The sequence below is a fragment of the Pseudophryne corroboree genome, chromosome 7, assembly GCF_028390025.1.
Source record: "Pseudophryne corroboree isolate aPseCor3 chromosome 7, aPseCor3.hap2, whole genome shotgun sequence".
NCBI classification, from domain to species: Eukaryota; Metazoa; Chordata; class Amphibia; order Anura; family Myobatrachidae; genus Pseudophryne; species Pseudophryne corroboree.
The window spans coordinates 297,906,487-297,920,655 of NC_086450.1; the positions used below are offsets into that span (position 1 = coordinate 297,906,487).

At 38.6% G+C, this 14,169-nt stretch overlaps 4 pseudogenes; all 4 read left to right on the plus strand.

Moving 5' to 3' along the window:
- Positions 1-141: 141 nt before the first annotated feature.
- On the plus strand, positions 142-260 carry LOC134947086 (5S ribosomal RNA; annotated as a pseudogene).
- A 190-nt stretch (positions 261-450) lies between these two features.
- LOC134946307 (5S ribosomal RNA) lies at positions 451-569 on the plus strand (annotated as a pseudogene).
- Positions 570-5,366: 4,797 nt separating this feature from the next.
- Positions 5,367-5,485, plus strand: LOC134947088 (5S ribosomal RNA; annotated as a pseudogene).
- A 190-nt stretch (positions 5,486-5,675) lies between these two features.
- Positions 5,676-5,794, plus strand: LOC134946356 (5S ribosomal RNA; annotated as a pseudogene).
- Positions 5,795-14,169: the final 8,375 nt, after the last annotated feature.

The window sequence follows — 14,169 nt, forward strand, 5'->3', positions numbered from 1 at the left end:
GAACACTCTCCACCCAGATGGCCTCAATGAAGGATACGAAATAGCACCCTTCCTGTAATGTAAGCTACCTATTCTTCGCACTTTCTCCATCCCAACCTCTCCCCCATTCGTCCTGGGTTCGTAAGAAAAACTCTGCTTCCTCGTTACAGCCATACCACACTGGATACGCCCAAATCCGGCCGACCTTGGAAGCAAAGCAGTGTTGGGCCTGACCAGTACCTGGATGGGTGACCGCCAGGGGAGATCAGGTGCTGTAAGAAAGGATTGCACAAGGAATCCTCTAAACCCACAAGCATCCCTATCCCTATCTTTATGTTTTGATACATGTTGTCTCTCTTACCATAATAACTCTAAGTCAGATATCCCCATTAAAATTATAAAAATACTGAATAACTCTCGTTGTCATTTTGATATGCACATCAAAGGTCCATCCATATATCTCCACATTACTATTACAATCACACCAGCCTGGAGACGCCCAATACCGTCCGATCTTGGAAGCTAAGCAAGGCTGGGCTCGGCTAGTACAAGGATGGGAGACCGACTTGGAAGACTGAGTGTTGTAAACACATGAGGGAACAATTTATGAATGACCTACTAATGTGTATATAATTAATTTTTATATATTTAAAAATATCTTTTATGCATAATATATCTACTTTAGTGCATCAATAGAGATTTTATTCCCAGTAATACCTTTCCCTAGTATATATGTATATAAGAACATATGCAGATTCTCCTTCCCATTAATGTCTCATGTGTATAATGGGCTATCATATCTAGTATAAATCCCTAAATCTCATTATTTACTTTTTTAATATTTATTACCATTTCTTTTATAATTATTATCCAGTTATTTTGTTGTTTACATTTATATGTAATGCCCGGTTATACTGAATCGATCCTCCCTTTATCTTTTATATAATCCGGAGCTGACCAAATTCCGAATCCAATCTGAAAAAGAAAACATCTCATGGACTTAGACTTTAAAAAAACATGTCCGCCATAACCATGTACTCAGACTACAGAAAAATGGCGGACGCGAGATTCTTATGCTGTCATTCAACACGCCAGCCGGGTATCCAGGCAACCGCCCCGGGGAGCATAAACAGATACAGTGAACTTCCGCCGCACATAAACTACACAGGCGCAGTACGAAACGCCGGACACCGGAAGAGGGGCGGATATGACGTCACGCTGAGCCCGGACCGGAAGTCGGCGGCCCTGAGAGTCTTTAATGTATTTCAGCTGTTTCTAACAACAGATTTCACTCGTTTCTCTCTGCCATAGCTTAAACCAAATAATCTGCATTTAATACAATATGATATCACATATTATTTATAGCAATTTAACAAGTCATGTTAATTGCTTACAGGAAATGGGACTCACATCACTTCCTGTCATACTGGTATATAAGTAAGGTCTGTCTCTAGTCAAATCACCCCTTGATGAAGTCCAGATAGGACGAAACGCGTTGGGTGCTACTCCTTGATCTAAACCTCACCACAAAGCTAAGCTAATTTTCTGATTCCTCTATTTTTAAAAAATTAGGTTTTTTGAAAACGCATATTCCTATGTGCCTTTTTTAATCTGTCTAGTACCTTCTATTTTAGGAGTGATACTTTTAGGTTTTTAAGATAACACATAGTTTTTATGCTACCATGTTTTTTCCTTTAATTATCCAAAAAATTTTATAAGCAGAAATTTTAATTCTCTTTTACCTCACTAATTTTTTTATATGGGTCATATATATACACTCTTTTTATGAACCTATATGTTTTTATCATGTTTTATTTTGTATAGTACGTTCCACTACAATAAACCTATATTATTTTATTTATATACTGCTTTGAGCAATCTATTAGCACCATTGGTCGCTCTCCACTACCTCATCCCCTGTCCACATAACCATTTTCTATAGGTAACCATACCATTACCTATAACTATTTGGGGTAAATGAGCTGCCGCCCTGATATATAAAGTAGGGAGTGCAAATGCAATAAGCGTTTTTTGTACACCATTTGTAGAGTTCCCATTCTAGTTGTTACACTTAAGATACTGCATCCGTGGCGCTGATATCTCTCCAGTACACAATTTTTCTCTTGGTATCATTGCTTTCAGCCACCTGGATTTGACCAGCATCTCACATAGAATGTTTGGAACAAAGGAACGTACCAACAAAAGGAGCAATCTATGCCAAAAAATTTTCAATGAAACTGCTATACCTGAGATTGAACAGAACACTAATAATCTCGACGATATGTTTTGGAGCATAGAAAGACTACTGACAAAGGAAATTAAAGCATGGTGGGACATCAGGGGCCTGGAACACTATGTCGATGTAAACAGGATCCCCAGAGGACTCAGGCTATCTAAACAACCAACATTTGGTATGGACAATCAGGACTTTATGAAGGAGTGGGACAACACATTACATAATTGTTCCATTAGCCTTATGAAATTACTTATAACAGAAAAGAAACGCATTATCTCAAACCTGGATTTAGAGATAAAGGAAGCTGAGAACAAAATGGAAATACACAAGGATAAAGAGGATTTCAGAATTAACGAAAAAGTTCTAAACAAGAAATTAGAACGCGTAGAGGAAGAAGTGATCAAGAACAAAGAAAAAAAGTTCACTAGAGACAGACAGGATTATGAGAACAATATGGTGAAAAATTGGAGCAGGTTTAATAGAGGAGAACGACAGGAGCCAAAAGGAACTAAAGATTACTGGCAATCCATCCCCAAGAAACAGAGGTATCCGCAGACTAATACAAGGGGTAAACCCTTGAACCCTATCAGAACCACGAACCGTTTCTCGACATTAAAGAGACTGGATTCCAACACAGAGGAAACTTTTTTATCCCCAGGCACTTCGCACCATCCCAGAGGTACGACAAGGACCACAGAAAAATGGAAAGCCACCAACATATCCCCACGGAAAAGAAGGTTCGAAGAAGAAGAGGATGCCGTGGAGGAAGGAGGAAAGAACCTGTTCAAAAGACGAAATCTCGAATAGAACCGGTTGCCCCTAAAGGTATACACAACCTCTCCAGCCACGTATTGACGGAACACGAAACTACCTTGTTAAATAAAGGTCTTTCGTTTGCACCCACTAAAGGAATGAACAAATTTGATGTCTTTATTGATTTAAACAAATTTATACGGAAAATTACCCTTAAACGCCATTTCCTTAAAAAAGAGGATGCAATCATACAAAACTATGAACAATCAAAATCTGGCTTGAAGCCCACTTCCAAATTTTACCCCCTTGAATCTAAGGGACAATATGTGGGCTTGTTCTATGACCTAGTAAAGAAGGACCTTTGTGACACTACCACTACACCTATCAAGGAAAGAAATCTCACTAATAAAGAGACAGAAGCAATAAAAAGACTTCAGGAAAATAAAAACATTGTTGTAAAAGCGGCTGACAAAGGGGGGGGGTTGGTCATTATGGATAGAGAGGCCTATACCGCAGAAGCTAACAGGCTACTGGGTGATAGAGCCTCATATATTCCATTACAAAACGACCCAAAAGAAACCTTCGTGGAAGAACTAAGGACGATGCTTTTAAAAGGTTTTAGACGTGAAATTATCACCAAAGAGGAATTTCAGTATCTTTTAAACTCCAACCCCACCACCCCCATTTTTTACTTCCTTCCGAAAATACATAAGTCTTTGGAAAATCCCCCAGGAAGACCCATAGTGGCAGGTATCGATTCCCTGACTTCACACCTTTCTGAATATGTGGACCTCTTTTTAAGAAAATACGTCATAGAACTACCGGCTTATTTGAAAGACACGACAACGGTTTTAAACATGATGGAGAACTTCCAGTGGAAAGATACATATAGATGGGTTACAATAGATGTGCAATCTCTATACACTTGCATAGAACATGACAAAGGGATTGAAGCATGCAACGAATTTCTTAGCAAAGACCATCTAATCACAGAGGATCACAGATTTTTCTTGTGCGAGATCATGCTTTTCATTTTAAAACACAACTATTTTAAATTTTTAGATGGATTTTATCTCCAGGTCTGTGGTACAGCCATGGGGACTATCTTTGCACCCAGCTTCGCAAATCTTTTTATGGGACATTGGGAGAATAAACACATTTTTACAAACAATCCATACCAACCTAACGTCATCTTTTATAAACGATATATCGATGATATTCTGATCATATGGGAAGGTGAACAACAGATTTTCAAAGAGTTTTTAACACACATCTCGACAAATGATATGAATCTCAGTTTCACAGCAATGGAGAACACGGAAAGGATTGAATTTCTAGATCTGGTCCTGACGCACTCAGGTAGTGATATTATCACAAGCAATTTTATTAAGAAAGTGGATATGAATAGCTACGTGCACTACAAAAGTAATCACCGACAACATTGGAAAGACAATATCCCCTTCTCGCAGTTCAATAGAATATCACGTAACTGTAAGAAAAAGGAAGAAAGAGATCAACAATTGGAAATCTACAAGGAGAGATTCAAAGAAAAGGGTTACCCCGCACAACTCCTGGAAGGAGCTATGAATAGAACAAAGGAATTGGAAAGGGGCGAACTTCTGCAGTATAAAACTAAGGAAAATAAGGAAGATAATGTCAAGTTCATCACGACATATAGCAGACACGAGAAATTCATCCAACAAACACTTAAAAAACATTGGCATATCTTACTCATGGACCCCATTCTAAAGGATTACCTTACCAAAGAACCCAAATTAGTTTTCCGAAAGTCACAAAGCTTGAAGGATTTGGTGGCACCCAGCATGCTAAGAAACCCTGAAGTTAGGAATCCGATGCCGAAATGTGTGGGCAGTTATAAGTGTGGAAAGTGCAATATTTGCAAATATCTTCACCATAACAGGAAAACCTTCAATAACACCAACACCAAGAAGGAATATCGAATCAAACAGTTCATCAACTGTAACGCATCATCTATAATATATCTCCTGGAATGTCCCTGTGGTCTGAAGTACATTGGCAAAACCAAAAGAATCCTGAAACTTCGCATACAAGAACATGTTAGGAATATAAAGAATAAAGTCCTCACACACGCAGTATCAAGACATTTCCATCAATGCCACAACTCGGATCCAGAGACATTAACCTTTAAAGGCATCGAATTGGTATCACTGGGAGAAAGAGGAGGTGACCTTTCCAACCTCCTTTCCAGAAGAGAAATGTTCTGGATCTACGAATTGAACACTCTCCACCCAGATGGCCTCAATGAAGGATACGAAATAGCACCCTTCCTGTAATGTAAGCTACCTATTCTTCGCACTTTCTCCATCCCAACCTCTCCCCCATTCGTCCTGGGTTCGTAAGAAAAACTCTGCTTCCTCGTTACAGCCATACCACACTGGATACGCCCAAATCCGGCCGACCTTGGAAGCAAAGCAGTGTTGGGCCTGACCAGTACCTGGATGGGTGACCGCCAGGGGAGATCAGGTGCTGTAAGAAAGGATTGCACAAGGAATCCTCTAAACCCACAAGCATCCCTATCCCTATCTTTATGTTTTGATACATGTTGTCTCTCTTACCATAATAACTCTAAGTCAGATATCCCCATTAAAATTATAAAAATACTGAATAACTCTCGTTGTCATTTTGATATGCACATCAAAGGTCCATCCATATATCTCCACATTACTATTACAATCACACCAGCCTGGAGACGCCCAATACCGTCCGATCTTGGAAGCTAAGCAAGGCTGGGCTCGGCTAGTACAATGATGGGAGACCGACTTGGAAGACTGAGTGTTGTAAACACATGAGGGAACAATTTATGAATGACCTACTAATGTGTATATAATTAATTTTTATATATATAAAAATATCTTTTATGCATAATATATCTACTTTAGTGCATCAATAGAGATTTTATTCCCAGTAATACCTTTCCCTAGTATATATGTATATAAGAACATATGCAGATTCTCCTTCCCATTAATGTCTCATGTGTATAATGGGCTATCATATCTAGTATAAATCCCTAAATCTCATTATTTACTTTTTTAATATTTATTACCATTTCTTTTATAATTATTATCCAGTTATTTTGTTGTTTACATTTATATGTAATGCCCGGTTATACTGAATCGATCCTCCCTTTATCTTTTATATAATCCGGAGCTGACCAAATTCCGAATCCAATCTGAAAAAGAAAACATCTCATGGACTTAGACTTTAAAAAAACATGTCCGCCATAACCATGTACTCAGACTACAGAAAAATGGCGGACGCGAGATTCTTATGCTGTCATTCAACACGCCAGCCGGGTATCCAGGCAACCGCCCCGGGGAGCATAAACAGATACAGTGAACTTCCGCCGCACATAAACTACACAGGCGCAGTACGAAACGCCGGACACCGGAAGAGGGGCGGATATGACGTCACGCTGAGCCCGGACCGGAAGTCGGCGGCCCTGAGAGTCTTTAATGTATTTCAGCTGTTTCTAACAACAGATTTCACTCGTTTCTCTCTGCCATAGCTTAAACCAAATAATCTGCATTTAATACAATATGATATCACATATTATTTATAGCAATTTAACAAGTCATGTTAATTGCTTACAGGAAATGGGACTCACATCACTTCCTGTCATACTGGTATATAAGTAAGGTCTGTCTCTAGTCAAATCACCCCTTGATGAAGTCCAGATAGGACGAAACGCGTTGGGTGCTACTCCTTGATCTAAACCTCACCACAAAGCTAAGCTAATTTTCTGATTCCTCTATTTTTAAAAAATTAGGTTTTTTGAAAACGCATATTCCTATGTGCCTTTTTTAATCTGTCTAGTACCTTCTATTTTAGGAGTGATACTTTTAGGTTTTTAAGATAACACATAGTTTTTATGCTACCATGTTTTTTCCTTTAATTATCCAAAAAATTTTATAAGCAGAAATTTTAATTCTCTTTTACCTCACTAATTTTTTTATATGGGTCATATATATACACTCTTTTTATGAACCTATATGTTTTTATCATGTTTTATTTTGTATAGTACGTTCCACTACAATAAACCTATATTATTTTATTTATATACTGCTTTGAGCAATCTATTAGCACCATTGGTCGCTCTCCACTACCTCATCCCCTGTCCACATAACCATTTTCTATAGGTAACCATACCATTACCTATAACTATTTGGGGTAAATGAGCTGACGCCCTGATATATAAAGTAGGGAGTGCAAATGCAATAAGCGTTTTTTGTACACCATTTGTAGAGTTCCCATTCTAGTTGTTACACTTAAGATACTGCATCCGTGGCGCTGATATCTCTCCAGTACACAATATATATATATATATATATATATATATGCAAAAAAGGGGAGAATAGGGGTATCTGCGACTTGCAGTGTCTAATATATTAATATAAAAATGAAGAATATTGCAGGATACGGTTTATAAAAAATAACACAATATTTATTTGTACAATTTAAAACATGATATGGGATAAAAAATATAGAAGGTAAAAGCTTAAAAAATACAAAATACAAAAATGACTGAATAAAAATGTATAATTTTAGCTAGAACCCAGGATCAAAAAAATTAATAAAGAATAAAAGTATAAAACTGATAATAAATATTTTAAAGATAAGAGAGTGGTGCTTATCTTGCCTCTACTGACTCTCCATTTCTACAGATTTGTATGTGCAAAACATGAGGCTGGAATTTGCCCACATGTAATGCACACACAATATTGGTGGCGTTGTCCGATGTCACAAATCCCCAGGAGAGACCAAATGGGGTAAGCCAATCTGCGATGATGTTCCTCAATTTCCATAAGAGGTTGTCAGCTGTGTGCCTTTTATGGAAAGCGGTGATACAAAGCGTAGCCTGCCTAGGAAAGAGTTGGCGTTTGTGAGATGTTGCTACTGGTGCCGCCGCTGCTGCTGTTGTTGCTGCTGGGAGGCGATCGTCATACCAGAGGGGAAGTCGGAAGAGTCCAACTTGTACTACTTCTAGTAAGCCATTGACTGTCCAACAGTCCTTTGTGAGGAGAGATTGGAAAATATCACAGCTAGGTCATCCTGGTTGGCAAAGGCGTGATTACGCAGGCCTTGACAACTATGTTGGTGTTAGACGTGCGTTCGGTATCCGCCATAGTTCATAGGGACCTACCTCAAGCAATTCTCTAAGTCCCTATGAACTAATGGCGGATACCGAACGCACGTCTAACACCAACATAGTTGTCAAGGCCTGAGTTATCCGCTTTGCAACAGGATGACTGCTGTGATATTTCATCTTCCTCACAAAGGACTGTTGGACAGTCAATTGCTTACTAGAAGTAGTACAAGTGGTCTTCCGACTTCCCCTCTGGTATGACGATCGACTCCCAGCAGCAACAACAGCAGCGCCAGCAGCAGTAGGCGTTACACTCAAGGATCCATCGGAGGAATCCCAGTTAGGAGAGAACTCGTCAGACTTGCCAGTGACATGGCCTGCAGGACTATTGGCGTTCCTGTCTAAAGAGGAAATTGACACTGAGGGAGTTGGTGGAGTGGTTTGCAGGAGCTTGGGTACAAGAGGAAGAAGGGATTTAGTTGTCAGTGGACTGCTTCCGCTGTCACCCAAAGTTTTTGAACTTGTCAATGACCTCTGATGAATGCGCTCCAGGTGACGTATAAGGGACGGTGTTCCTAGGTGGTTAACATCCTTACCTCTACTTATTACAGCTTGACAAAGGCAACACACGGCTTGACACCAGTTGTCTGCATTTCTGTTGAAATAATTCCACACCGAAGAGGTGATTTTTTTTGTATTTTGACCAGGCATGTCAAAGGCGTTATTCATCCCACGGACAACAGGTGTCTCCCCGGGTGCCTGACTTAAGGGGGCATACAAATGGTGGAAGGAGCCACCTCTTCCCGTCCAGTGTTGGGAAGGTCAGGCATCGCAACTGACACAATTGGGCTCTCCTTGGGGATTTGTTATTTAGAAGAACGCACAGTTATTTGCTGGGCTTTTGCCAGCTTAACTCTTTTCATTTTTCTAGCGGGAGGATGAGCGCTTCCATCCTCATGTGAAGCTGAACCACTAGCCATGAACATAGGCCAGGGCCTCAGCCGTTCCTTGCTACTCATGGCAAATTGGCAAGTTTACACTTATATTCAGACGCTTTTAATTTAGATTTTTGAGTAATTTTACTGAACTTTTGTTTTTTTTTATTTTACATGCTCTCTACTATGACATTGGGCATCAGCCTTGGCAGACGACGTTGATGGCATTTCAGCATCTCTGCCATGACTAGTGGCAGCATTTTCAGCACTAGGTGGAAGTGGATCTTGATCTTTCCCTATTTTACCCTCCACATTTTTGTTCTCCATTTTTTAATGTGTGGAATTATATGCCAGTAATATATCTGGAATTAGACGGCAGTAATGTCTGGAATTAGATACCACTAGATAGATACCAGATACCACTGTGACTGGAATGATGATGACCTATGCACAGTGACAGGAAACTACCACAGCACCCTACAGCAGCAAGATACAGCACAAGACACTGAACTTTTAGTCACCACAATGCAGCACTGATACTGAGCACAGATATTGAGCACTGTTCAGGATAATAGAGTTGACACGGGGCAGCAAAATACAGCACTGGACTACTGTACTGTACTACTATATACCGGTCAGTGGTCACCACAATGCAGCAATGATAATAATGAGCACAGATACTGAGCACTTTTCTGGATAATAGAACTGAAACGGAGCAGCAAAATACAGCAATGGACTACTGTACTGTACTACTATAAACTGGTCAGTGGTCACCACAATGCAGCAATGATAATAATGAGCACAGATACTGAGCACTTTTCTGGATAATAGAACTGAAACGGAGCAGCAAAATACAGCAATGGACTACTGTACTGTACTACTATAAACTGGTCAGTGGTCACCACAATGCAGCAATGATAACAATGAGCACAGATACTGAGCACTGTTCTGGATAATAGAACTGACACGGGACAGCAAAATACAGCAATGGACTACTGTACTGTACTACTATATACTGGTCAGTGGTTACCACAATGCAGCAATGATAATAGTGAGTACAGATACTGAGCACTGTTCTGGATAATAGAACTGACACGGGGTAGCAAAATACAGCAATGGACTACTGTACTGTACTACTACTATATATATATATATACTGGTCACCACAATGCAGCACTGATACTGAGCACAGATATTGAGCTGAGATTTAGCTGATATTGAGCTATTCAGGCAGAGAACGTAGCCACATCCTCTCGCTATCTCGACAAAGCATGAGTGAAAATGGCGGCAATGCGCGGCTCTTTATATGGAATCCGAATCTCGCGAGAATCCGACAGCGGGATGATTCACCCGCGTTCGGGTTTTGCGTGTTAGGCGGGAAGAACCGTGGCTGCCTCGGACCCGTGTAAACCATGTGAAGTTCGGGGGGGTTCGGATCTCGACTAACAGAACCCGCTCATCTCTACTATAAAATAATACAAAGCATCTGATTGATGAGGAGACAGATACACATCTTTCAGTCCTCAATTTATATAACCAGACAATAAGTTTTGTTTGTGAATCACTAATCAGTTAATTGCTTTTCCTGGTCATAGGATATCCTCATATATAAACATTCCAATGAACTACACAAGAACAACTCTCAGACTCCAGAGTAGACTTAGCATTCTATTGATCTACAGTATGTTGAGCAGACTTATAACCTAACATTAAAAAAAACATAACTTGCAATATGTCCTAATATGTTTCTACAATCACCATACACCTTCTCCAGCAATTAACATGTGATAGCACAGTGTGGGAGGAGATATTGGGGAGATTTGCAGACTGTAAACTGTTTTCATGCACACTGCCTAATTCAGAGATGTATGCTAACCTGTTCCTGCCATTTAGGGGTGAGGAGGGGGCGGTGACAGAGACTCTTTTACAAAACAGGCATATGTCACTCCCCATTTTTGTAGACATGATGAGGCAGGGTCTTCAACTTTTAATGCAGATTTCCTGGCCCCAGCAGCGTGAAATCCCCTGCCATCCTGAGTAATCTGAAGGTTACTCAGATGGCCAATGTACATGCAGAGTAATCTGATGCTGCATCCAAATATGCAGCTGCTATACGAAGCACATCCATATCTGAATCCGGCACACATTTAGCAATTAACATTTGCTAATTAGCTAAGATTTCTAATTTGGTTGGTTGTATATCTTCCAATATGTATGTCAGGCTAGATTACCGTATATTACCGTATATTTCGATTATCTGATAATCTAGCTGTAGTACCTTCTAAAACCCTATAAAGATAGAGGTGCAATTATCCGAAAAGAATGCAACTTATATTACACAGGTAGTAAGTAAGTAAAGTCACATGACTGATCTTTCATGTCATCTCAAATATCATGTCAATTTCATTAATGAAAATGATTGAAGCTGGAACACCATTTAAGTACAGTATGCAGTATCATGGAAGCACAAAATCAATTCTTTTCATGTGGACATGAATAACATATAGTCATGCTAATACCTTACATTTAGGAATAATATTCATCCATGATAAGGCATGTGAGAACCTATGTAAGTCGAACGCACTCATGCACAGATAGATACATAACAAAACTATCCTTGCACTATATGATCACGTTTTTCTTTGTAGTGCCTTTCTATGCTCAAACTTATTCTAAATCAAAACTTGCCTCTACACTCTAGCATATACTAACTCTGCCTTATAATACACCTTCTGCAGGTACTGGTAGCTCCAGTCCCATTATCAATCTGTGCCACATTAGCTCTATTTCAGCATTGCCATATCCATCTAGACTATAACATCTCATGAGCAAGGTCCTTTATTCCTTCTATCTTCCTTATATCTGACTCTACTTTACGCCCTTAATGTTTGTTTTATTCTGTATGCTTTGTATTTTGAATTATTTATTACTCTGTCCAGATCTGCAGAGTTTTCTGATTCCTTCCAAATAAATCATGATTATGTGGAGTGCAGGGGCATCACCCCACATTTAGTTTTTTGGATCTGCAACCAGAATTTTAATTTGCAGCTACTTTTGATTATTGCATGTCTGACTGAAGTACACATGGTTTATACAATAACATTTACTTGCCACATTTTACTACCACTCTGAGGGGCATATTCAGTTTTCAATTGCACAAAATTTTAGGCAACCAAAGTGTTCTTGGTATTGAAGTAGACTGGAGAATTTAGCAGCTGTAATTTCTATAGGCATTAAAGCAGATTATTATCTTGCAGCTTAAGAAAAGGTACAAATTTATGAAAAATCACTATTTTCAGGTGAAAATGTCTTGGTTCAGAAGCCTTGGGATACCCCCCCCCCCCCCCCAACATGTCATTATTGAGGTGAAATTATGCAAAGTGCAGAATAATGGGTTAAAAGATGTGGGAGAGGTATATACAGTAGATGTGTTAAATGAGCATACCTGTGGTAATTGAAATATCGGTACTATAATCACATTAATATTGGTAGCTAAAACCTTGTGGTGTGACAGGGGGTAAGTGCTGAAACCCTGCTACAACCCTTGTTCAGTGTATGAAATCCGAGTCAGGTTAAAGCCGATATTTATTCATGAAAGGGGCTGCAGTATCACTTTTTTCTGGACTGTCAGGAAAGGAGACCATCCTTCCAAATCATCAGTGAAGTAGGTGGTCAATGGGTTTAATGATACAATTGTGACAAATTTCTATCATCACTTCTCATCCCCTCTGGAATGATATTTTTCATGGATTACACTACAGAGTGGTGGCCTGGGATGATGCGATATTTGTTGCCAATTAAAACTCCTCTTTGAGATCCCCAATAGGGTAAACATAAGAAGTTGTCAAGTATATCATGAATAGTAATAAAATATAATTCATTTTCTGGAGTAAATTACACCTCAAAGTCTATTGCTTAATTGGGAAATGTCTCTAACTGAATACATCAATTACTAGATCTCTTAGAAATATTCCTGCTTCACAAAGCATCTTGTTTTGCATGTGTGTTTATACCTAACTGCATCCACACTCCTAGTGTCACATCCAACTTCAGCTAATAGAAAATGCTACATTTTGCAGAAGTATCCATCTTTGTCAAAAAATACATGCACAGGTGCATTCTTGCAAATTATAACAACAAATGGCATTACCATAATGGGAGTCACACATTTAGCATTTTTATTAAATTACCTTTAATGTCCTGATAGTTAAATGAAGGAAGAAATTAAGTCAATGTTTAACAGAAGTTCATGTATGTTTTTAAAAGATTATTTTTAATGAAACAAAATATTTTGATGAGAGAAATACACACATAAGCTTATTTTATTTATTTTCAGATTTACATGTATGTATTAAATTAATTAAATCGTACAAAACAAGCATCATGAAGCACTTGCTATATACACATCTGAGCTTTAATAATTGCACTGGATATTGAGTATGTGATAGTATGCATAATGTGATCAACTAAACGGAGAGCTAGATGACCAGAACAAAGAGTCTTTATCCTGAGCAAAATAACACTATACATCTTTATTTCAGAACAGAATAATGGCAGGAAATGTAATAAATGTATTTAAGATTAATTGTCTAACTTCCTTCAGGAAAGGCACATATGGATTTATTGGCATGGTATGTAGGCGTTAAGTGTTCATAGAAATTGAATTATTATTCTTAGCTATGGGCAAAGAAAACATAAAATCTTTTAATTTTGATACAGTATTTCAAATAGATATACAAACCCCAAAATCATCTAGATTGTGTACACGGGCTATTAGATTCCATTCTCAATTAAATCCCTGGTGTATAAAATAAATAAAAATGCAAGGTATGGAAAAATTAAATGAGCTCCTAATTATTATTTTTCAAACACAGCCTGTAACTTGACAGTTAGGAGCTGATTGGCAGGTACTGTATCTCCCTCCACTTGGCTTATGATTCACACTCAGCACTGTATGTGTTCTTCAAAACACATCATGTGAGGAATATCTAAAATACAGTTAGGTCCATATATATTTATGCATTTGTGTCATTTTAGTTGTTTACCAAAACATATTCATGTTGCAGTTATATTTTGACACAATTTTAAAGTGCAGACTAACAGCTTTAATTATCAGCTTTGATTTGAGAGTATTCACATCC